This window comes from Oncorhynchus tshawytscha, linkage group LG26, assembly GCF_018296145.1.
Source record: "Oncorhynchus tshawytscha isolate Ot180627B linkage group LG26, Otsh_v2.0, whole genome shotgun sequence".
In the NCBI taxonomy this organism is placed as follows: Eukaryota; Metazoa; Chordata; class Actinopteri; order Salmoniformes; family Salmonidae; genus Oncorhynchus; species Oncorhynchus tshawytscha.
The window spans coordinates 39,533,233-39,556,801 of record NC_056454.1 but is presented as its reverse complement, the minus strand read 5'-3'; the positions used below and the strand labels follow the sequence as shown (position 1 = coordinate 39,556,801).

Sequence of the window (23,569 nt, the reverse complement as noted above, 5' to 3'; positions counted from 1 at the left end):
CTTCACAGTGTTATTGGAGACGACTGTACAACCATCAAGATGAATTGTCAGATTCAACAGAAGATCTCTTTGTTTCTTGGTACCTAGAACAAGCATCTCTGTTTTGTCCGAGTTTAAAAGTAGAACGTTTGCAGCCATCCACTTCCTTATGTCTGAAACACAGGCTTCTAGTGAGGGCAATTTTGGGGCTTCACCATGTTTCATTGAAATGTACAGCTGTATGTCATCCGCATAGCAGTGAAAGTTAACATTATGTTTTCGAATGACATTCCCAAGAGGTAAAATATATAGTGAAAACAAAAGTGGTCCTAACAAGGAACCTTGAGGAACACCGAAATTTACAGTTGATTTTTCAGAGGACAAACCATTCACAGAGAGAAACTGATATCTTTCCGACAGATAAGATCTAAACCAGGCCAGAACTTGTCCGTGTAGACCAATTTGGGTTTCCAATCTCTCCAAAAGAATGTGGTGATCGATGGTATCAAAAGCAGCACTAAGGTCTAGGAGCACGAGGACAGATGCAGAGCCTCGGTCTGATGCCATTAAAAGGTAATTTACCACCTTCACAAGTACAATCTCAGTGCTATGATGGGGTCTAAAACCAGACTGAAGCATTTCGTATACATTGTTTGTCTTCAGGAAGGCAGTGAGTTTCTGCGCAACAGCTTTTTCAAAAAAAATTGAGAGGAATGGAAGATTCGATATAGGCCGATAGTTTTAAAAATATTTTCTGGGTCAAGGTTTGGCTTTTTCAAGAGAGGCTTTATTACTGCCACTTTTAGTGAGTTTGGTACACATCTGGTGGAAAGAGAGCAGTTTATTATGTTCAACATAGGAGGGCCTAGCACAGGAAGCAGCTATTTCAGTAGTTTAGTTGGAATAGGGTCCAGTATGCAGCTTGAAGGTTTAGAGGCCATGATTATGTTTATCATTGTGTCAAGAGATATAGTACTAAAACACTTGAGTGTCTCTCTTGATCCTAGGTACTGGCAGAGTTGTGCAGACTCAGGACAACTGAGTTTTGGAGGAATACGCAGATTTAAAGAGGAGTCCGTCATTTGCTTTCTAATGATCACGATCTTTTCCTCAAAGAAGTTCATTAATTTATTACTGCTAAAGTGAAAGCCATCCTCTCTTGGGGAATGCTGCTTTTTAGTTAGCTTTGCGACAGTATCAAAAATACATTTAGGATTGTTCTTATTTTCCTCAATTAAGTTGGAAAAATAGGATGATCGAGCAGCAGTGAGGGCTCTTCAATACTGCACGGTACTGTCTTTCCAAACTAGTCGGATGACTTCCAGTTTGGTGTGGCACCATTTCCGTTCCAATTTTCTTGAAGCTTGCTTCAGAGCTCGGGTATTTTCTGTGTACCAGGGAGCTAGTTTCTTCTGACAAATGTTTTTAGTTTTTAGGGGTGCAACTGCATCTGGGGTATTGCGCAAGGTTAAATTGAGTTCCTCAGTTAGGTGGTTAACTGATTTTTGTCCTCTGACGTCCTTGGGTAGGCAGAGGGAGTTTGGAAGGGCATCAAGGAATCTTAGTGTTGTCTGAGAATTTATATAGCACAACTTTTGATGCTCCTTGGTTGGGGTCTGAGCAGATTATTTGTTGCGATTTCAAACGTAATAAAATGGTGGTCCGATAGTCCAGGATTATGAGGAAAAACATTCAGATCCACAACATTTATTCCATTGTACAAAACTAGGTCCAGAGTATGTTGGACAAAACCTAGTCGATGATGGCTCCGAAAGCCTTTTGGTGTGGGTCTGTGGACTTTTCCATGTGAATATTAAAATCACCAAAAATTAGAATATTATATGCTATGACTACAAGGTCCGTTATGAATTCAGGGAACTCAGTGAGGAACGCTGTATATGGCCCAGGAGGCCTGTAAACAGTAGCTATAAAAAGTGATTGAGTAGGCTGCATAGATTTCATGACTAGAAGCTCAAAAGACAAAACGTCATTATTTTTTTTGTAAATTGAAATTTGCTATCGTAAATGTTAGCAACACCTCAGCCTTTGCCGGATGCACGGGGGATATGGTCACTAGTGTAACCAGGAGGTGACACCTCATTTATCACAGTAAATTCATCAGGCTTAAGCCATGTTTCAGTCAGACCAATCACATCAAGATTATGATCATTGACTATAACTGCCTTTGAAGTGAGGAATCTAACAATCTAAGTAGCCCTATTTTGAGATGTGAGGTATCAAGATCTCTTTCAATAATGACAGGAATGGAGGTGGTCTTTATCCTAGTGAGATTGCTAAGGCGAACACCGCCATGTTTAGTTTTCCCCAACCTAGGTTGAGGCACAGACACGGTCTCAATGGGGATAGCTGAGCTGACTACACTGACTGTGCTAGTGGCAGACTCCACTAAGCTGGCAGGCTGACTAACAGCATGCTGCCTGGCCTGCACCCTATCTCATTGTGGAGCAAGAGGAGTTAGAGCCCTGTCTATGTTGGTAGATAAGATGAGAGCACCCCTCCAGCTAGGATGGAGTCCGTCACTCCTCAGCAGGCCAGGCTTGGTCCTGTTTGTGGGTGAGTCCCAGAAAGAGGGCCAATTATCTACAAATTCTATCTTTTGGGAGGGGCAGAAAACAGTTTTCAACCAGCGATTGAGTTGTGAGCCTCTGCTGTAGAGCTCATCACTCCCCCTAACTGGGAGGGGGCCAGAGACAATTACTCGATGCCGACACATTTTTCTAGCTGATTTACACGCTGAAGCTATGTTTCGCTTGGTGACCTCTGACTGTTTCATCCTAACATCGTTGGTGCCGAAGTGGATAATAATATCTCTATACTCTCTACACTCACCAGTTTTAGCTTTAGCCAGCACCATCTTCAGATTAGCCTTAACGTCGGTAGCCCTGCCCTCTGGTAAACAGTGTATGATCGCTGGATGATTCGTTTTAAGTCTAATACTGCGGGTAATGGAGTCGCCAATGACTAGGGTTTTCAATTTGTCAGAGCTAATGGTGGGAAGCTTCGGCGTCTCAGACCCCGTAACGGGAGGAGTAAAGACAAGGGAAGGCTCGGCCTCAGACTCCGACTTGCTGCTTAATGGGGAAAACCGGTTGAAGGTTTCTGTCAGCTGAATGAGCGACACCGGTTGAGCATTCCTACAGCATTTCCCTCCAGAAGCCATGGGAAAGTTGTCCGGCTGCGTGGACTGTGTGAGGGGATTTATACTACTATCTGTACTTACTGGTGGCACAGACGCTGTTTCATCCTTTCCTACACTGAAATTACCCTTGCCTAGCGATTGCATCTGAAGCTGGGCTTGCAGCACAGCTATCCTCGCCGTAAGGCGATCGTTCTCCTGTATATTATGAGTACAGCGACTGCAATTAGAAGGCATCATGTTAATGTTACTACTTAGCTTCGGCTGGAGGAGGTCCTGACGAACCATGTCCAGATAAAGCATCCGGAGTGAAAAAGTTGAATGAAAAAAAAGTTGAGTGAGGGAAAACTAAAATATAAACGGTAATTAAAAAGTGAAAACCGTAAAGTTGTCAGGTAGCAATGGAAGGTTGGCAACAAAACGCACAGCAACACGTGGTGGTAGTAGTGGTGGTTGTGATACTAGTAGTGATGGTGGTGGAAGTAATGGTGGTAGTAGTAGTAGTAGTGGTGTTAGTGATAGTGCTGGTAGTAGTAGTGCTGCTTGTGGTAGTGGTGGTTGTGGTGGTTGTGGTAGTGGTGGTTAGAGTAGTGGTGGTTGTGGTAGTGGTGGTGGTGGTAGTATTGCTGGTTTGTGGTGGTGGTGGCGGTGGTGGTGGTTGTAGTGGTGGTGCAAGTAGTTTTTGTGCTGCTGGTGGTAGTAATGGTGGTGATGGTGGTTGTGTTGTTCGGGGTGGTGGTAGTACTAGTGGTGGTGGTTGTGGAATTGGTAGTGGTGGTTGTGGTGGTGGTTAGAGTAGAGGTGGTGGTGGTTGTAGAATTGCTGGTGGTGATAGTAGTGGTAGTGGTGGTGGTGGTAGTAATGGTGATCATGATGATAGTGGTGGGTTGTTAGTTGTGGTAGTTGTAGTGGTATTGGTGGTGGTAATTGTGGTGGTTGTCGTGGTTGTGGTAGTGGTGGTGGTAATGGTGGTTTTGTGGTAGTGGTGGTGGTAATTGTGGTGGTAGTAATGCTTGTGGTGGTGGTAATGGTGGTCATGGTAGTTATGATGGTCGTGGTAGTAGTGGTGGTTTTTGTGGTAGTGATGTTGGTAGTAGTTGTGGTAATTGTGGTGGTAGTAGTAGTTGTGGAAGTGGTCGCGTGGTGGTTGAGGTAATGGTGATGGTAGTGGTGGTAGTTGTAGTGGAGGTAGTGATAGTGGTGGTGCTAATGGTGGTATTGTGGTACTGGTGATTGTGGTAGTAGTGGTGTTCTTGGTAGTTATGATGGTGGTGGTAGTATTGGTAGTTTTTGTGGTAGTGGTGTTCGTAGAAGTGGTGGTTGTGGTATTAGTGGTGTTGGTGGAAGTAGTGGTGGTTGTGGTAATTGTGGTTGTAGTAGTGGTTGGGTGGTGGTTGAAGTAATGGTGGTGGTGGTGTAAAAATTGTGGTTGTTGTAGTGCTGGTGGTAGTAGTATTGCTGGTGGTGGTAGAGGTATTGGTAGTGGTTTTAGTGATGGTGGTGATGGTGGTAGTTGTGGTAGTGGTTGTTGTGGTGTTAGTATTGGTTGTGGTGATAGTGGTGGTTATGGTAGTTGTTGTGGTGGTCGTAGTAGTAGTAGTGTTAGTAGCTGTTGTGGTGGTAGTAGTGGTGGTGGTGGTAGCTGCAGTTGTGGTAGTGGTATTGGTAGTGGTTGAAGTTATGGTGGTGGTGGTGGTGGAAGTAATGGTGGTTTTAACAGTGCTTGTGGTGGTGGTGGTGGTGGTGATAGTATTATTGCTGCTGGTGGTCTAGTAGTATTGTTGGTGGTAGTTGTTTTAGTGGTAGTGGTGGTGGTGGTTGTAGTGTTGTTGGTTGTAGTCGTATTGGTGGTGGTGGTGCTGCAGGTGGTTGTTGTAGTGTGGTGGTGACGGGCTGAGGTCTGATAAATATATCTGTTTGTGATTAGCAGTTATAAAGCCACCACCAAAGCCATCACCAAATGACACCCTATTCCTTACATAGAGCACTACTTTTGACCAGAACTCTATCAGTTCTGGTCAGAACTATTGCACTATGTAGGGAATAGGGTTGCATTTCAGATGCTGTCTGCTTCTTCCTGGCCTTGGCACTACACGGCCCTCAATATGTTCCATGTTAGTAGGACCACAGAGGGCTTTTGAAGAATGGATAGATGGATTGATTGATAAGGCGGTGGGGGGAGGTGGTAGTACTACCGTACTGTCAAACTCAAAGGAGGGGGTTGATGTAGTGCTGTGTTAACCTGTCCAAAGGCAGCATAGCAATAACAAACAGGAGATCACAGCACTGCTCTGGCCTCTAACCCTGGCCTCTAACCCTGGCCTCTCCTTACCAAGGAATAGATCAGTATCACACCAACACTGCCACACAGGGACAGCTGCAGCACACACACATACACAAACACACACACACACACACACACAATTATATGCACACACAGAAACGCTCAATAAGACACATTGAAATCCCTTGTGTGGAACCGGAATCTGTGTCTCCAACCCATCCTGGGGTTTCTGTTCATTTGTTGGACGCTCAGACCAAGGTATTTGTTCCCTTCATCTTTGGGACATTAAATGTCTTTCACTAGGGCTTTCAATGATTAACTGCTTTTTGTAGCTTTTTGTTTTTTAGCAAATCAAAGGGATTTACCTGGGAGATTTAAAGCTTCCTCATTGGTGTCTGTCAGTCAATGATTGACATTCTTCATGGCAGCTAGCTCCGCCCACTAAGGGATTCACGAAGAGAAACAGTCTTTTCCGCTATTGTCTTACCCACAAAGCCATTCTCATGTCCGGGTTCGGAAAAGCGCTTCAGATGCATTTGAGACGGAAACACTGGGGGACGGCTGAGACAGTGACACACTGATTGGGACAAGACCATGCAAACCACAAGACCCCAGGGTCTGATGAAACTCATGGTAAGAAGACTTCAACATCTACATGCATCAGGGCAACTGAACTTCACACCAAAACAATGTAGTATGATATAACTGCTGAGCCTGAAGTTTATTTTCCCAGAATTCAAGGCTTCCTGCTTGAGTGCTCATTGGTGAGAGATACTCATGTGAGCTCTGAGTCAAGGCCACCAATATTGATGGGTAAAGCGATAAATGTGTGTGTGTGTGCGTGTGTGAGCGCATGTGTGTGTGTGCTTACTTGCTTATGTGCCTACGAATGTGCGTGTGCATGTGCGATCGTGCATCAGTGTATATGTTTGATGTTGGACCTGTGTGTTGATTAGTTAGAAATGTGTTTGATGTTCTGTCTGCTTGACTTAGTGAGGTGGACTTCAAACCCTATCAGCTTGCCTTTGACGACTCTCAAATGGCTGCAGCATCAGTAGCTATAAAATGGTCACCCTCCAAGCCCCTCCTTTATTGATGAACAGATAAGATTTCCTTCTCTCTCCCCTTCTCTCTCTCCCCTCTCTCCTTCTTTCTCTCTCTCCTCTCCCCCTCTCTCTCTTTCTCTCTTCCCTCTCTCCCCTCTCTCTCTCTTTCCACTCTCTCCCCACCTCTCTCTCTCTCCCCCCTCTCCACCTCTCTCTCTCCTTCTCTCTTTCTTCCCTACCTACCTCCTTACTCACATGAATAGTTGTACTTGGGTTGAATATAGGGCTAGTATTCAACCATATCTGTTTCCATGTGCTCTAACCAAATGCCTGAGCTTGACGTCCCCTTTTAGGCGTTGGGTCAGAGGATAAATGTGTGACAACGGTGTTGGAAAAACAGTGTTTTCAGCTGAGCTACACCTCCCCGATGCTGTAATCTAACTGTAGGTTAAAGAGACAGGATGGAAATGGAGTTAGACTTGTAGCCATACATCCTGTTCCAATATCTGAACACCCTATACCCTCAACAACCAGTGGACCTGTCATTTTGCTGTTGTGCCCCTCATATACACCCATTAAAGACCGCTAACTTATTTCAGATATTAAAATGTCAAGCAAACACCATTCCATAATTAAGCAATAAGGCATGAGGGCTGTTCTTATGCATGACGCAACGTGAAGTGCCTGGATACAGCCCTTAGCCGTGGTATATTGGCCATATACCACAAACCCCCGGGTTGCCTTATTGCTATTATAAACTGGTTACCAACGTAATTAGAGCTGTAAAAATAAATGTTTTGTCATACCCATGGTGTATGGTCTGATATACCATGGCTGTCAGCCAATCAACATTCAGGGCTCGAACCACCCAGTTTATAATGTGCATAATAAACTTCCTGTTGAGCCCTTCATTGAGCTATAACATGCTCATCAAGATAACTAAGTCACTCAGTTGCCCATTTGAATAATTGTTTGTCTCAATTTCTAGATGTTCAAGAATAGAGCATTGCCCAGTCTGATATTCCATGATTTCTCCTCTTGTTTTCCAGTAAAGGCTTATCATACATCCCATAGGAAGTCATATGAAGAATGCTGTACAATTACTGACAATAATGCACATCTGGCATGGTGTCCTTCTGGAGGACAATCCATGTAGCGGGTCAAATGATTCCTGGCCCAAACATTGTGCACGCGCTCCATCCATCATTACTCGACCTCCGCTGTTTGTTCTTAATTTAAGTGGGCCGATCAAATTCTGGAAGCTCGCGAGCCCCTCCTACCTCCACCTCTTTCAAACACGAATAGATTTCTTGGGGGTGTGTGTTTATGTTATCATTTGTAAATCTTACCAGAAGTGGACCATGAGGCACAAGGGGTAGCCTAACTCATATACAGTTTAATGAAGTATTTACAGATCATTCCAACTGTCAAATACTTCGGCCCAATGACACAGTGCAGAGTGCTGACGATAACAACTCGCCTTCTCCCTCCCTAACTTTCTCTCTCTGCGTCTTTAGGTCAGACGGATTTTATTTCAGGTAAAAACGTATTCAGAGAAAAAAAAAGGCGACGAGGGTGCCAGGGTCATGGCATTTAGTTTAAGGAAAAACAATCCTCTTTGTTGCATGTCGTAGCTCCCAAGGACTCAATTTCGAAACAGGTATTAGAAGATTACTGTTTTTCTTGATAAACGCAATTAGCACGAAAAGTTAAAACTGATTTAGTTTGCTCAGAGGTTCATATTATATAAAGTAGTTAAAGTACATATTAAGTACATATGTTAAGTACATATTAAAGTGAGCATCAAAGTGCGTATTTCCGGATAGGATATCTAATTTTCATTTTAGGCCTACTGATTTTTTATTTTACTAGGCAAGTCAGTTAAGAACAAATTCTTGTTTTCAATGACGGCATAGAACAGTGGGTTAACTGCCTGTTCAGGGGCAGAACGACAGATTTGTACCTTGTCAGCTCGGGGATTCGAACTTGCAACCTTTCGGTTACTAGTCCAACGCTCTTACCACTAGGCTACCCTGCCGCCCCATACCTTGCTGACGTTTTTAATGTGTCCTACATTAATGTTTGCTTTATGTTTGTCTGCCATCATTCAACCTTTTTCACAATGAATAGCTGAACCAAAACGTAAATAGGCTATCGAACATGCACAAAGGGAATACGAACACTTATAATTTGTCTTACTTTCATAAGCATATACGTTTTTTTCTTGAAAATGCACGACTGATTTAATTTTAATATTGTCTGTGAAGTTATTCAATTGCTTTGCCAAATATAATAATAATAATAGTGATACTAATAGCATATTAGTGATAATAATAATAATAATAGGCTAATAATAATAATATTAGGTGTATTAGGTGTTTGTTTTAAAAAATATATAAGTAATATCATTATTGTGGCAGATGTTTGTGTGTATATAGCACATTTTATGTTTAGGTTTTCAATATATCACAAACTGTTTCTCCATATTGCAAAAACATTCAGGTGCCATTCGTTTCGATTTTCAAAAGAGGAAGAACAACAAAGTAGCTCAGCAAACAAACATTCTCTCACACGCAGGCACACAAACTTTCACAGGCATAAATTTAAGACACTAACAAACCACAGAGAGATGACTATCAGTCTAAAATGAAAACAGGAAGGTCCTACCTGCTGAGTAAACAGAACATTTGGGATGGTATCGACCATCTCTAGTATTAATAGGCCTATACAGTCACGAGTAGTTCATGTAATCCTACTGACAGCAGCGCTGTAGCGCACAGGGCGATTAGCGGGGAAAAAAATTATTCGGGGCAATAATGGACTCTGAGTCATGACCTTTGTATGGAAGCAATTTAGACTGGGGCTGAAGGTGCGCTCCAACTGCCGCTCCGTCTCTTAGACTGTCGATTAAAAGACACATTAATCCTAACCGGCAACGAGATACATCCTTTAAAAACAAGCCATTAGGCGCGCCTCAAATTCACTCAGAACCTCGCGGATCACTTGAACCAGAACATTAAATTGCACTGTAAGGTTCACTCGTACGCCAACCGGCAACCACAAAAGATAGTTTGAGTTGTTTGATATTGTCGAGCTATGTGCTTTATATTTTGGTAGTTTAAGATAGAAAGGTATCCTAATATTCTTCGGGTGAAGACTACATAGGCTACTACTGGTCTACAGTATTTATTTTTGTGGATGGTGTTAGATGGGCTATAATCGGCAATGGATTTGAATACAATGTTTATGAATTGATCATATCGGTCGACAAGCCACCAAAGGGACTATTGTTGTGCAAATATAGAGTCCAAAAATGGTGTGACCACAAGTGATACTGTAAAGATGTGTGCGTTCCCACTCCCAACTTGAATCGTGGCCATGACATGTCCTTATATATACATTAATTAAGATTAATTGACGTAGGTGACGAATCTGGTGAAAGAAATCGGTGTTCTGCAAAATATGTAGGCTATTTATTTTTGTAGGATTTTGTTTAATTGTCTGTTTTCTGTTTTAACGTCAGCCATTCATTTCGCGTTAGTCTCCTTCCTCTCTAATTATGGGTGATTTAAGCCATGGTTCATTGAGCAGTTACATTTTCGCTGAAGTGAAGGTTTACATTGCTTAGACCTTTTACTGAATACTGAGCCATTTTACGTTAATTAAATTAAGACTATTTTTTCAGGAATTATTTTATTATAATTATTGTTACTATTATTATTAATATTAATAGTTCTATATAATTTAGTTGTGGTTGATGTTATTATCTATAGGTTAATTAAATTATTATAATTATTAGGCTAATGCTTTTTTTTACTAGCCTATTTGCCTTTGCTCTCCGTATCACGTCTTAGCACTGAGAATATACTCCTTCAAATTCCACAATGTTAAAGGAATGTGTGGTCACAGATGCAGCGTATAGTAAATTACCACGTTGGTGTTTGTGACAGCATGGAGCGGTGCTGCCGTGGCCCTCCCGACGATTTGAATTCGCCAGTAAAGGTTTCACAGAGGGCCTTGGCCTGTGGCTTCGGGCATAGTTCTCTGGCCTCACCATGGCTTATACTTTGGCCAGTGGACCATTACAATATTTATCGTTAAAGTTCGAAAAAAACCCATTAACTATAGGTTTATCGTTTTGGTTTAAAACCTGTCATATACAGTGCATTCGTTAAGTATTCAAAATCCTTGACTTATCCACATGTTGTTACATTACAGCCTTATTCTAAAATGGATTGTCCCCCCCCTCATCAATCTACACACAATACCCCATAATGACAAAGCAAACACAAGTTTGAGATATTTTTGAAAATATATTAAAAATAAAAAACTGAAATATCACATTTACATAAGAATTCAGACCCTTTCGCAGTGATTACAGCCTGGAGTCTTCTTGGGTAGGACGCTACATGCTTGGCACACCTGTATTTGGGGTGTTTCTCCCATTATTCTCTGCAGATCCTCTCAAGCTCTGTTAGGTTGGATGGGGAGCGTCGCTGCACAGCTATTTTCAAGTCTATCCAGAGATGTTCGATCAGGTTCAAGTCCGGTCTCTGGCTGTGCCACTCAAGGACATTCAGAGACTTGTCCAAAAGCCACTCTTGTGTTGTCTTGGCTGTGTGCTTAGGGTTGTTGTCCTGTTGGAAGGTCAACCCAGTCTGAGGTCCTGACTGCTCTAGAGCAGGTTTTCATCAAGGATCTCTGTACTTTGTTCCGTTCATCTTTCCCTCGATCCTGACTAGTCTCCCAGTCCCTGCCGCTGAAAAACATCCCCACAGCATGATGCTGCCACCACCATGTTTCATCGTAGGGATGGTGCCAGGTTTCCTCCCGACGTGACACTTGGCATTCAGGCCAAAGAGTTCAATCTTGGTTTCATCAGACCAGAGAATCTTGTTTCTCATGGTCTGAGAGTCATTTATGTGCCTTTTGGCAAACTCCAAGTGGGCTGTCATGTGCCTTTTACTGAGGAGTGGCTTCTGTCTGGCCACTCTACCATAAAGGCCTGATTAGGGGAGTGCTGCAGAGATGGTTGTCCTTCTGGAAGGTTCTCCCATCTCCACAGAGGAACTATGGAGTTCTGTCAGAGTGACCATTGGGTTCTTGGGCACCTCCCTGACCAAGGTCCTTCTCCCCTGATTGCTCAGTTTGGCCGGGCGGCCAGTTCTAGGAAGAGTCTTGGTGGTTCCAAACTTCTTTCATTTAAGAATTATGGAGGCCACTGTGTTCTTGGGGACCTTCAATGCTGCAGAAATGTTTTGGTACGCTTCCCCAGAACTGTGCCTAGACACAATCCTGTCTCGGAGCTCTACAGACAATTCCTTTGACCTCATGGCTTGGTTTTTGCTCTGACATTCAATTTCAACTGTGGGACCTTATATAGACAGGTGTGTGCCTTTCCAAATCATGTCCAATCAATTGAATTTCCCACAGGGTGGACTCCAATCAAGTTGTAGAAACTTCTCAAGGATGATCATTGGAAAGAGGATTCACCTGAGCTCCATTTCAAGTCTCCGAGCAAAGAGTCTGAATACTAATGTAAATGACATATTCAGTTGTTTGTGTTTTATACATTTGCAAGCGTTTCTAAAAACATAATTTTTACTTTGTAATTCTAGGTTATTGTGTGTAGATTGATGATGGAAAAAACAAACAATTTAATCAATTTTAGAATAAGGCTGTAATGTAACAAAATGTGAAAAAGTCAAGGGATCTGAATACTTTAAATGCACTGTAAACCAGACTGAGCCTTCGTTTATTGGTTATAACTGTTTGAAGTAACCTGCATACATACAGTACCAGTCAAAAATTTGGACACACCTACTCATTTTATTTGTACTATTTTCCACATTGTAGAATACTAGTGAAGACATCAAAACTATGAAATAACACATATGGAATCATGTAATAACCAAACAAGTGTTAAACAAATCAAAATATATTTGATATTTGAGGTTCTTCAAAGTAGCCACCCTTTGCCTTGATGACTGACAGCTTTGCACACTCTTGGCGTTCTCTCAACCAGCTTCATGTGGTAGTCACCTAGAATGCATTTCAATTAACAGGTGTGGCTTGTTAAAAGTACATTTGTGGAATTTCTTTCCTTCTTAATGCGTTTGAGCCAATCAATTGTTTTGTGACAAGGTAGGGGTGGTATACAGAAGGTAGCCACATTTGGTTAAAGACCAAGTCCATGTTATGGCAAGAACAACTCAAATAAGCAAAGATAAATGACAGTCCATCATTACTTTAAGACATAAAGGTCAGTCAATCCGGAAAATGTCAAGAACTTTCAAAGTTTCTTCAAGTACAGTTGCAAAAAACATCAAGCGCTATGATGAACCTGGCTCTCATGAGGACCACCACAGGAAACGAAGACCCAGAGTTACCTCTGCTGCAGAGGATAAGTTTATTAGAGTTAGCTGCACCTCAGATTGCAGCAGATTGCATGCTTCACAGAGTTCAAGTAACAGACACATCTCAACATCAGCTGTTCAGAGGAGCCTTCGTGGTTGAATTGCTGCAAAGAAACCACTACAAAAGGACACCAATAATAAGAAGAGACTTGCTTGGGCCAAGAAACACGATCAATGGATTTAGACCGGTGGAAATCTGTCCTTCAGTCTGATGAGTCAAAATTTGAGATCTTTGGTTCCAACCACTGTGTCTTTGTGAGACACAGAGTAGGTGAACAGATATTCTCTGCATGTGTGGTTCCCACCGTGAAGAATGGAGGAGGTGGTGTGATGGTGTGGGTCATTTGCTAGGAACACTGTCTATGATTTATTTAGAATTCACAGCACACTTAACCAGCATGGCTACCACAGCATTCTGCAGCGATACACCATCCCATCTGGTTTGCGCTTAGTGGGACTATCATTTGTTTTTCAACAGGACAATGACTGAAAACATACTGTGTAAGTGCAACTTGACCAAGAAGGAGAGTGATGGAGTGCTGTGTCAGATGACTTGGCCTCCACAATCACCCAACCTCGACCCAATTGAGATGGTTTGGGATGAATTGGACCGCAGAGTGAAGGAAAAGCAGCCAACAAGTGCTCAGCATATGTGGGAACTCCTTCAAGGCTGTTGGAAAAGCATTCCAGGTGAAGCTGGTTGAGAGAATGCCAAGAATGTGCAAAGTGGTCATCAAGGCAAAGGGTGGCTACTTTGAAGAATCTAACATCTAAAATATATTTTGATTTGTTTAACACTTTTTGGTTACTACATGATTCCATATGTGTTATTTCATAGTTGTGATGTCTTCACTATTATTCTACAATGTAGAAAATAGTGAAAAATAAAGAAAAACCCTTGAATTAGTAGGTGTGTCCAAACTTTTGACAGGAACTGTATATATAGGTTTAGTCACATATAATACATGCATTTACTATATATATATATGAAACAGTAGGCCTATGTATTATTCCACCTCCAAGAAATGTCAATATCAAGTTTCGTTTGGGAATAGGGAATACCATATATTCTATGCAGAAATTATTTCTATATTTTTTTCTATTTCGAGAACTTATGGAATCCATTATGTTGCTATTCCGTAGACTTCCACACAGTGGTGCTATTTCTACATGAAGTGGCAGGTTTTGTCACGCTGTCAATATATACTGAGCAAATGAGACCAATGAAAACCAGATGAACCGGTAGCCTAGGCCAGTGGTTCCCAAAACTGTGGGTCGCGCTCCCCCAAAAACAAATTAATAATAATCTGGCTTTAAACTTACTCTTGAAACTTGTAATAGTTGAATGCACGTGGTGCGGGATGTTCCCCAATGCTGGCAGGGGGGCCGTTTGAGAACCCCTGGCTATTTGAAAATACTCTCTGAAATTATTTTAAATTGACATTTTGGTTACACTTTTTCATTCCCTTGTGTTGTTGTCCTGTAGCATAGAGGCTTCACCAATTGCCCAAAGCTACACACACAACACAGTCATAACGGTGGTATTAATTCGGCATCATTGCTGACATATTCCAGATGCAGTTTTCTTTAAGTTATTCTGCTGACTTCTTGAATTTAAGTTTGCTTTGTGCCGGAGGTCTGCGTCAAATCACCATATGATTTCCTATCAAATCCCAGCATGGGCTTCGATGGGGAAGTAAATAAAAGACTGTTATTCTTATTTTGGGGCTGGAGTGACGCAGTGGGCACCGAGGGGCTTAGAATCTAGATACTGTATCATCCAGTGACTAGCCTAGCCTACTCAGTCTCCGTCAGCCAGTACAAGAGGCTCGTTGGAGCCTGGTCATTCGTTGCATTTAGACCTTCCATCAGAAATACCGCTCCCTTCGCAATCCCAATTAAATGAAATCGACGCTTTTTGTGGGTCTGTTTGTCTCGCCCCCCCCCAATCTAGACAGACCTGTTTCAATTTACCTGGGGATGCTGTGTGCTCAATTGTTCTAACTGCTTCATAATCACTGTCATGTTTTACGAAAGCTTTAGGGATATTTCTTGATTTAAATAATGTAAAAGCTTCTTTCGGGTTGTTTTCTATTGGGGCTATTGTCGAGATCAATTTTTCATTGTTTCACGGCATTCTGAAGTTTCACGCTTGTTTGAGCTCATGTGCAAGACTCACTGCTACTACTGCCTTTCAACAGACGTATTATTTTAGATATAGTTTCCCAAGAAATGGAAAACAGTGAAGTGGAGTAAGTGCAGGAGAGATGCAAAGGAGTCAGTAAGCAGTGTTAAATTATTTAAAAAGACCCGAATAGACAAGAAATAGCTGCTTTGCCAGGGGAAGTGAAATGCACATCACGTTATCAAAACATTTCTTTGAAAAATACCACAGGATAAAACAAATGCGTCTACTTCATTTCATCTGCCTTTAGGTGAAGCGTTGAAATAAATGCGCGCAAGCAGCTTTGTAATAGGCTACATCCAATAGCCAGGTTGCATGACACGCGCCTTGCGTATAGCAATTCAACTAATACGACGGTTGTCGTTTAATAGGCAGCCTAATACTATTTTTGTAATATTCAAATATGTAGTGTAAATAATAAGACATATTCCGTGTCAGACAAAAATAGCAATATATTTATAAGAATAGTAGGCCTATAGGCTATCAATAATCATATTTGAGGATAATAGATAACAGATCTATACTTAAATCACATTTTATACCCCTTAAATTCGAAAATCATTCCAAGTATTCTCGATAACACTTGTTTATTTCACTTGTAAGGAAGGACATTGGCGTTTTGATTGCCAGTTCTTCGAGACATTTTAAATTACGTGTCTCTATTGTTTAGTGGCGCATAAATCATTTTTTATCCTTGTGACAAAATTCACACAGATTGCTTTGTAAAAGTGACACGTCGAGCCAAGGCCATTCTGCCAGGAGCCACAAACACGTCCATTTACACGTCTCGTTTTCACGTATAAATTAAGACTACCTATAATTTTCGATTTGAAAAGGGGACATTTTTAGGTTAAGTTAAAACCATTGGTCTAACAAATTACATATTTGCCGAGGTCACGTCGGCCACAGTCTAGCTTTAGGGCCATCTTTAAAACACCACCGGTTCTTTATATAAGCTGAGGTTGGGCATTTCACGACCCAAAATGTTCTCACTGAGAAAAAAATATATTTTAAAGATCACTTCAGAAAATGAACCAGGCATTTTACGCACGTGTTAGATATTTTAATTATACCACCCCTTTACCACTTACGCTTCGTGCACACCGGTTGTGTAAAGTGTAGGCCTATGCCTTCCGGCACTCCACATTGCTGCGACTCATCTGTCGTACTTGGAATGAAGTAGTGTGGTACTCAGTGCAGTGTGTCACAGGCGTTGGATTTTTTCAACTTGTGTGTTGCTTGCTTTTCAGTGCCGTAGGCCTACCAGTATTAAACCACCGAAGAAGTTGCTCACGTGTAGCATGGTTATTTTTGTTGTGATGCAACGCATGGATTGTGAAGACTATGTCAAATGTATAATTCCAAACCAAAAATGTGCACATGGCGTGCAGCGCCCAACTCGTTAGCGCAAACACACACGTTTCAATAGCATGGCATGTTTTAAAAACCTTTATTTAACTAGGCAAGTCAGTTAAGAACACATTTTTATTTTCATTGACAGCCTACTGGGGACAGTGGGTTTAACTGCCTTGTTCAGGGGCAGAACGACATATGTTTACCTTGTCAGCTCGGGGATTCGATCTTGCAACCTTTCGGTTACTAGTCCAATGCCTCTAGGCTACCTGCCGCAAATGTTTGCCTCCCCCAAAGACATATGTTGATTAATTGGTTTATAATACTTTTACAAATCAATTATAAGGTATTGTCTGGCCAAAAATTGTTGTTCGTTCCAAGAATCGATTAGAGAAACCTTTATGCACAGACCAGACGCTCGTCTCTCGCCTACGCACTGCTACATCATCATCATAATCATATTTAATATTATTGACGAATGAGCTACGCGCATTGGCCGGCGTTCCGCACGAACCCCAGCGCGTATCTCGTGTATTCTGCACCCAGAACACTGCGATCAGCAGAACGGTTCCAAACCGCCAATGGTCGACCTTTTCGAGCTGTTATTGAAACTTCACTACGGTGTTCCAAACCAGGTAAGGTTCTGCGGCCGCACTCACTTCTAGCCTATGTTGGTAAATATTACATTGAAACATGTATAGAGTTTTATTGATGTGACTTATGGAGAGTTTTTGACAAAGGGTGTCGTTAACAATTTGAGTTGGCAAAGAGCGTTGTTAACACTGTGACCGAAAAACGATACGATTCCAAGGTGCCCTCTCTGACACTTTAAATCAAGTTATATCAATCTTGCGTTCATTCTCGACATTCTCTAGACGATTATTTGATCGGTTTTGTCTGAGATTGGACATCGTGATGTTTGCTACCAATGGGCCTCCACTTAAAAAACAAATATGATCCAAGTGTTTTTACAACATTTATCATCTCCAGAGACTGTTCCGTGGATTCCGTAAAGCAAATGGCAATTGTTAGCATATATCATGCCTTACAAAACACTGTAAACAGTAATAGAATGACCAAAAGTATCGTTTGAGACGTGCATGAAATATGCCCACCCTCTCTCTATATGACCCGCGCGCAGGCACGCACGTGGAGGCCCGGGACGCTCTCCTGCTTGTTGCGTCAGTTATTCAGGAGGCTAAACTATGCGTCTCGAAGGCATAAGTAGCGTCGTGTGGCCGGTCCTCACATGTACTGATGCCCATCAATGTGATGTATCACACTGTCTTTGCGAGGTTTTGGGGTCGGTTGCAGGTAAATGGGCATTTCCCAGTCATCAAATATTTTACAAATGTTCCAAAGTTTTGACCTTGTTAATTAACACCAAAACTATATATATATATATATATATATATATTGTTTTTTTTTGTTGTGCATGCATGCTCCTATGGCCAACACATGATAGTATTCATTAAAATACATCTAATATCCAATTTAATCTGAAGGATTTGAGTCTTGACACACAGGACACAGATGTCAATTCAAGGTCTATTCCACGTTGGTTCAACGAAATTACGTGGAAACAACGTTGATTCAATCAGTGTGTGCCAAGGTGGGCAATGAGACAGAAAGTTAAGGCAGACAGCAAATTTAACCCTTCCATAGTGCCAGGCTGCCAACCATGAAGCGGCATATACGTTTTTCATCACCATCACACCGTGTGCTATTGAAACTCACCTTAAACATATCAGAGCCTGAAACATAAAACAGAGCTTATCAAATATTTAGGACAGACTGTTTTGTGTCGCTCTCTCATCGAGGTCGTCCTGACTTTAGCACATAAACGAGAGGGCCACACAAAACAATTTGGCCTCATTATGTATTAAAAGCCGGTGACATCTGTCTGTCTGTCAAGAATGTGGTTTATTATTAACTGGTTTCACCTGACACTCCTGTTGTATTTACACAAGACATCTAATAAAACAGACGGGCAGAGGCAGGGACGGCTATTTAGTCCACGTTTATTAGACTACTGATATCGTTGTTGAGCATGGACTTAAACCTCACCCTTTTGTATATCATCTGCCTGCCAATCTACTCTGATGATAGTTCATTGTTGTTAAATATCAGTAATGACATCATTTGTATCTGACTCAGGCACACATTGTATCAGAAATCAAATATATGTCAATGGCAATGGCGCACAGTCTCGCCAAAACTGATGTTTGGAAGGAAAAAGACAAATAAATGCAAAATATTCTGATTTATATTAGTTGGATTTAAGCAAAACACCAAGGAAGGAATAGGCCAAATTACTTTTGATGCCTCCTCCCCTCTCCCCTGCGCTCGCTTCCGTCTCTCCACGCCTCTCTGCCTCTCGCCTCCCTCTTCCATGAACCAGCCTGTCAGTTAGCGCGCCGGTTGACACGGGACTGATTGAACGTGACACAATCAGATTGCTCTCCGCGAAACTGTAACCGTTTGGCGGATATCAAGTTTTCTTCAGTTCAAACATTATCTGTGTCGCAAACACTGTGATTTCGGTACATTTTTATTTTGTTTGAGGAACTTGGTTGTTTTGCCTGTTGTTACAATTTTTCTGGTTATGATGCGTTTTGTGTTTTCCTTGTTCCCGCTGGTGAAGCAGCCACGAGTTCAAAGGAGGGCAGATTTGTGCCTCAGCCTTTTCTAACCGGTGACGACTGAAACGAAGTGCGATCAAACGACTCCAGCTGTGCCCATTGACGAAGTCAACTGCGCCGCGACACGCAGCGGCTCGAGCTCCTGCAGGATTTAGCGCTCAAGCCAGCCTCCTCGACGCACTGGTCTGGTGCGAAAGAGACACTTTTCTCTCTCTCTCTCTCTCTCTCTCTCTCTCTTTCTCTTTCTCACACACAGACAATAAACCAACATTGTCTACCCTTGTCACCTATCCTCCCCTTTCTCTCGGACTCGCTCACATCCAGCGCCCCGAGAACGAAGTTGTGTCCAGCGCACCGACCTTAGCCGATTTCCGCCCGTCGTTGATCCGACGCAGCCCAACCCTGGATTCAATACTTTTAATCAATGGACAGAGCCTCCTCAACGGCCAGCAGAGGTACAGACACGCCATAAGCAGTGAGTACAGGTCAGAGGTGTTCCATAGTGACAAATCTCACCGTTTCCATCTATTTCACATTAATATAAGCCATAATGCTGTATATATTTTCGGACCAGACATGAGCAGCAGCTGTGTTATGCAGTAATGCAATTGATTATGAGAAAGAGAAATCACGTGTTGCGCTCAGGTGTAAAAAGCCAATCTGGGGTTTGTTATCAAATTGCTAAAATGATCGATAGGCTAAACTATTGGCTTAAAAGTTTAAATTTAATTATTAATAGGTCTATAAACGATATATATATATAGCATATCTCCAATTCTCCAATTCTCAAAGTTGTTTATGGGGAGTTTTTCGGAGACTTAATCCATATAACAATCTATTTGGTCACATATTTCATCACCAGACTAAACGATCTAAACGATTATTATAATTATTATAATTAATTATAATTAATTATTAGTATTATTAGTAACCTATTATATTAATAGTCCAATGTAATAATATGATGACAATTATTATGTTAGCCTATAGCCGACTGATAAATGATAGTATGATTACTAACTATAACAATTCATGATTATCAAGCAATTTCTATGATAATGATTTCACATATGCCGATATACTGTATGTAGCCTATCATTCTGTTTCATCTGATTGATGTGACTCGTGCATAAGAAAGGTCAGACGAATGTCCCTATGGTAGACTAGGGGAAAACGAGGAATACACTTCTAGCTATGCATGCAGTCTTTCATTTTTTAAAATATATTGTTATTATTTCACCTTTATTTAACCAGGTAGGCTAGTTGAGAACAAGTTCACATTTACAACTGCGACCTGGCCAAGATAGCTTCTTTTTTAATGTTTGACTACTTTTTACATGTAGGATTGTGCTCATTTTCAGCTCGTGAAACGACATACTTCTTCATTGTCAAAGTGAAAACAGTTATTTTGATAACTCCATGGTTGTTATAAGGTGTGATGTTTATCAATCAAATATAGATTATGTAAAACACAAATTCCATTTTCTTTCAGTGCTGACCCTGGTTGGAATTTAGTTTAAAACCTAGGCTATTCCGTGTTCCTGAGAGTGTATGAATAGAAACACCAGGGTTAGAGTAGAGTTGGCCCTGTAATGCCACACACGAAGGTCCATCTTCCTTATTGTTATGTCTCCATCGAGTAAACGCTTTCAAATTACAAATCATTCATTCATTCTCCTGCATAGGCCGGGTTGCACCTGCTATTTTAGCGTATTTTGTGTTTTGAATAACATCCTGAGTAAAGTTTTAGGCCTGATTTTGCGATGAGGTTTTATGGTGTTTATGGTGATTCATATGGTGAACCTTTTTGCCCCAAAAAGATAATCGTTTGAGTGAATAATTTATCAATTCACCAAAGGACTAGGTTAGGAGACATGCGCTGCTCTCGCGAACGTGTGTTTGTCCCAAAATGGAACATGTTTCTATATATTTGTGTGTGTGTGTGTGTGTGCTTATTTAGGTTGTCTTTTTCCTTTGACTAATATGTAACCTTATTGAAGATTTGGACTTAAACGTTGTCTTAGGAAAATCACATAATGTAGCCTACTTTGTGAAACTGCGTCATGATTAGCATTTTCTTAGAACTGTCTTGTTGAACTTTTTAATGACTGAATGACTGAGCCATTACTGTTTGAAAGGTGTCAGTGGAGTTATAAATTAACAGACAAGTTTTTAATTTAGAATTACGTGAATTTCCACTCATGGAGTTAATGAAAAAGGTACATATTAACTAAATCATTCATCAAATGATGTAGTCATTATGTAACGAATTAGTTTTGTTGTCATTTGTTGGACATTAGCCTATATTATTGTAAACCTATACTAAATATAATTACATGTATTCTAATTAATTAATATCATATTTTAGGCCTATAATAATACGATCATGTGTCTTCTAAGCATACCTAATTAAAAGCTATATGCCAAAACGCGTTGGTAGGCTATTGAATAATAAACAAACACTTTCTATTGATCTGCTATTCCTCAAAAGGTGGCCGAATAATTTTCACATTTCTAATTTGCTCTCCTCACCCTAGTTAGACTGCGAGGCAGCTATGGAAGCCTAAACAGTTTCCTCTTCACCCAATAGAACATTTCGTCACTTGTCTAACTGTATAGGTCATTCCTAAAACTCTAGCGTTCATACAAAGTCATGCATACTATTTGTTAGATTTAAATCTTATCATGTATGGATTGATTAGTGGCTAATAGGCACGTAATGGTATGGGAATATATATTTTATTACCTGTATAATATTCCACATAGCTACTTCGATCTCATCTGGTATTAGGCATAGCGTACTTTCACCGAATTCAACAGCTCCATACCTCCAATACTAATGAGAAGAGCATGGACGTATAGACTGATAATGAGCTTTATGCAACAAAGTTATGAATCCCACACGGCATCAGTGACAGTGGAGGTAGGCTAGTCTGTCTCTCATTTTCACAGAGGGGGTCGTCTGATCCTTTCCTTAACAGGCCTCTCCCTAGGCCTACAAATCTCTCTCATGCACAGACCAATTATGCTCGTTTTTTTCTTCTGTGAGACATCGTCAATAGGAGGCCACGGGCAACCAAACAGCCAAGTAAGTCAGGAAGCGGCCTTAAACGCAAATGTTGCCAATACAATTATAAGGTCTACGTTTCCTCTTGCAATCAATACGGGTAACATGCGATCAGGGGTTGAAGCGATGCTGCATTTCAGACTAAATGGAAAACAGTCGCTCCCATCATTAAGTCGGGGAGTAGCTCTGGCAAAAACGTTTAGGCCAATTCTAGTACAGTAGAGAGAGAGAGAGATTAGTTGTATTGTTGCCACCAGTCAGTTGGATGGAACCATTATTTTATTACAATTGTCATCATCGACCATTTTCTCTTTTACATTAACGTGTCTCTTGTATGTTTGAGTAAACAGAGCAGCCCAACAAAGTTATGTGCCAAGCCGAAAGAAACAGGAATTTGTGTCAGCACTTAAAATGTAGACTTTTTTTTCATTCACACCAAGATCTAATTTTGCGTATATGTTGAGATTTTGGCACAGAGCTCACATTTTCTCGGCACTAGAAGGAACTGACTTTATAGCGCGCACAAGCGCGTGTCATAACCGAAAGAATATATTTTTTTAAATGATGGAAATCCGACTTTTCACCGTGCCTTTTCTCATACCATTACTTGAATTTCGCCTGAGAGTTATGTGAATTCAAAACTATGATTTGTATCACTTCAGGAAATGTTTTTCAACTGTCATTGACCCCGATGCCAACTGACATTTTTTCTTCTTAATTTTGAGTAATTTAGCAGATGCTCTTATCCAGAGCTACTTAAAGGATCAATTAGGGTATGCTCAAGGGCATATCAACAGATATTTCACATATTCGGCTCGGGGATTTGAACCAGCTCGGGGATTTAACTTTTCGGTTACAGACCCAACGTTCTTTAGTGCTAGGCTACGTGCTGCCTTAATTAAGATGCACATCATCATCAAAGGGCATCATCCGCCAATTTGAATATTTGAAATCAGAGCGACTTAAGAGAAAGTATTCCCGACTTAACTTTCTCTCCCCAGCAATACTGTAGGCCTATCTACATTTATTTAAATAAACACAGCCAACTTGATAATGAATGTGGCTGTTTTGGGGGAATGCTATACAGAAGAGTCAATAATTCAGCTGCGTAATGAAATACTCAAATGTGTCAAGATTGCATCAAAAGCAATGCTAAAAATGAGACTTGTCAAAGAGACTTGTCACCGCTGCATTTTTGCCATATCCCTCCATCCCATCTTCCTCCCTTCCCTCCATTCCATCTTCCTCCCTTCCCTACATCCCATCTTCCTCCCTCCTCCCTTCCCTCCATCCCATCTTCCTCCCTCCTCCCTTCCCTCCATCCCATCTTCCTCCCTCCTCCCTTCCCTCCATCCCATCTTCCTCCCTCCTCCCTTCCCTCCATCCCATCTTCCTCCCTCCTCCCATCTTCCTCCCTCCTCCCTTCCCTCCATCCCATCT

The 23,569-nt window shown here is 41.4% G+C and overlaps 1 protein-coding gene across 7 annotated transcripts in view; it reads left to right on the top strand.

Moving 5' to 3' along the window:
• Positions 1-5,931: 5,931 nt before the first annotated feature.
• The window catches only part of LOC112225616 (DNA-binding protein SATB2), a 95,819-nt gene continuing 78,181 nt past the window's right edge, over positions 5,932-23,569 (top strand). For 5 of the 7 annotated variants that reach the window (XM_042306625.1, XM_042306620.1, XM_042306626.1 and 2 more), the window contains exon 1: positions 18,828-19,537. The gene's annotated coding sequence lies outside the window, so the exon portion shown is untranslated. Of the gene's footprint in view, positions 6,054-18,827; positions 19,548-23,569 lie in introns of those variants that run through there. The other 2 variants (XM_042306622.1, XM_042306621.1) reach the window with 2 other exon arrangements.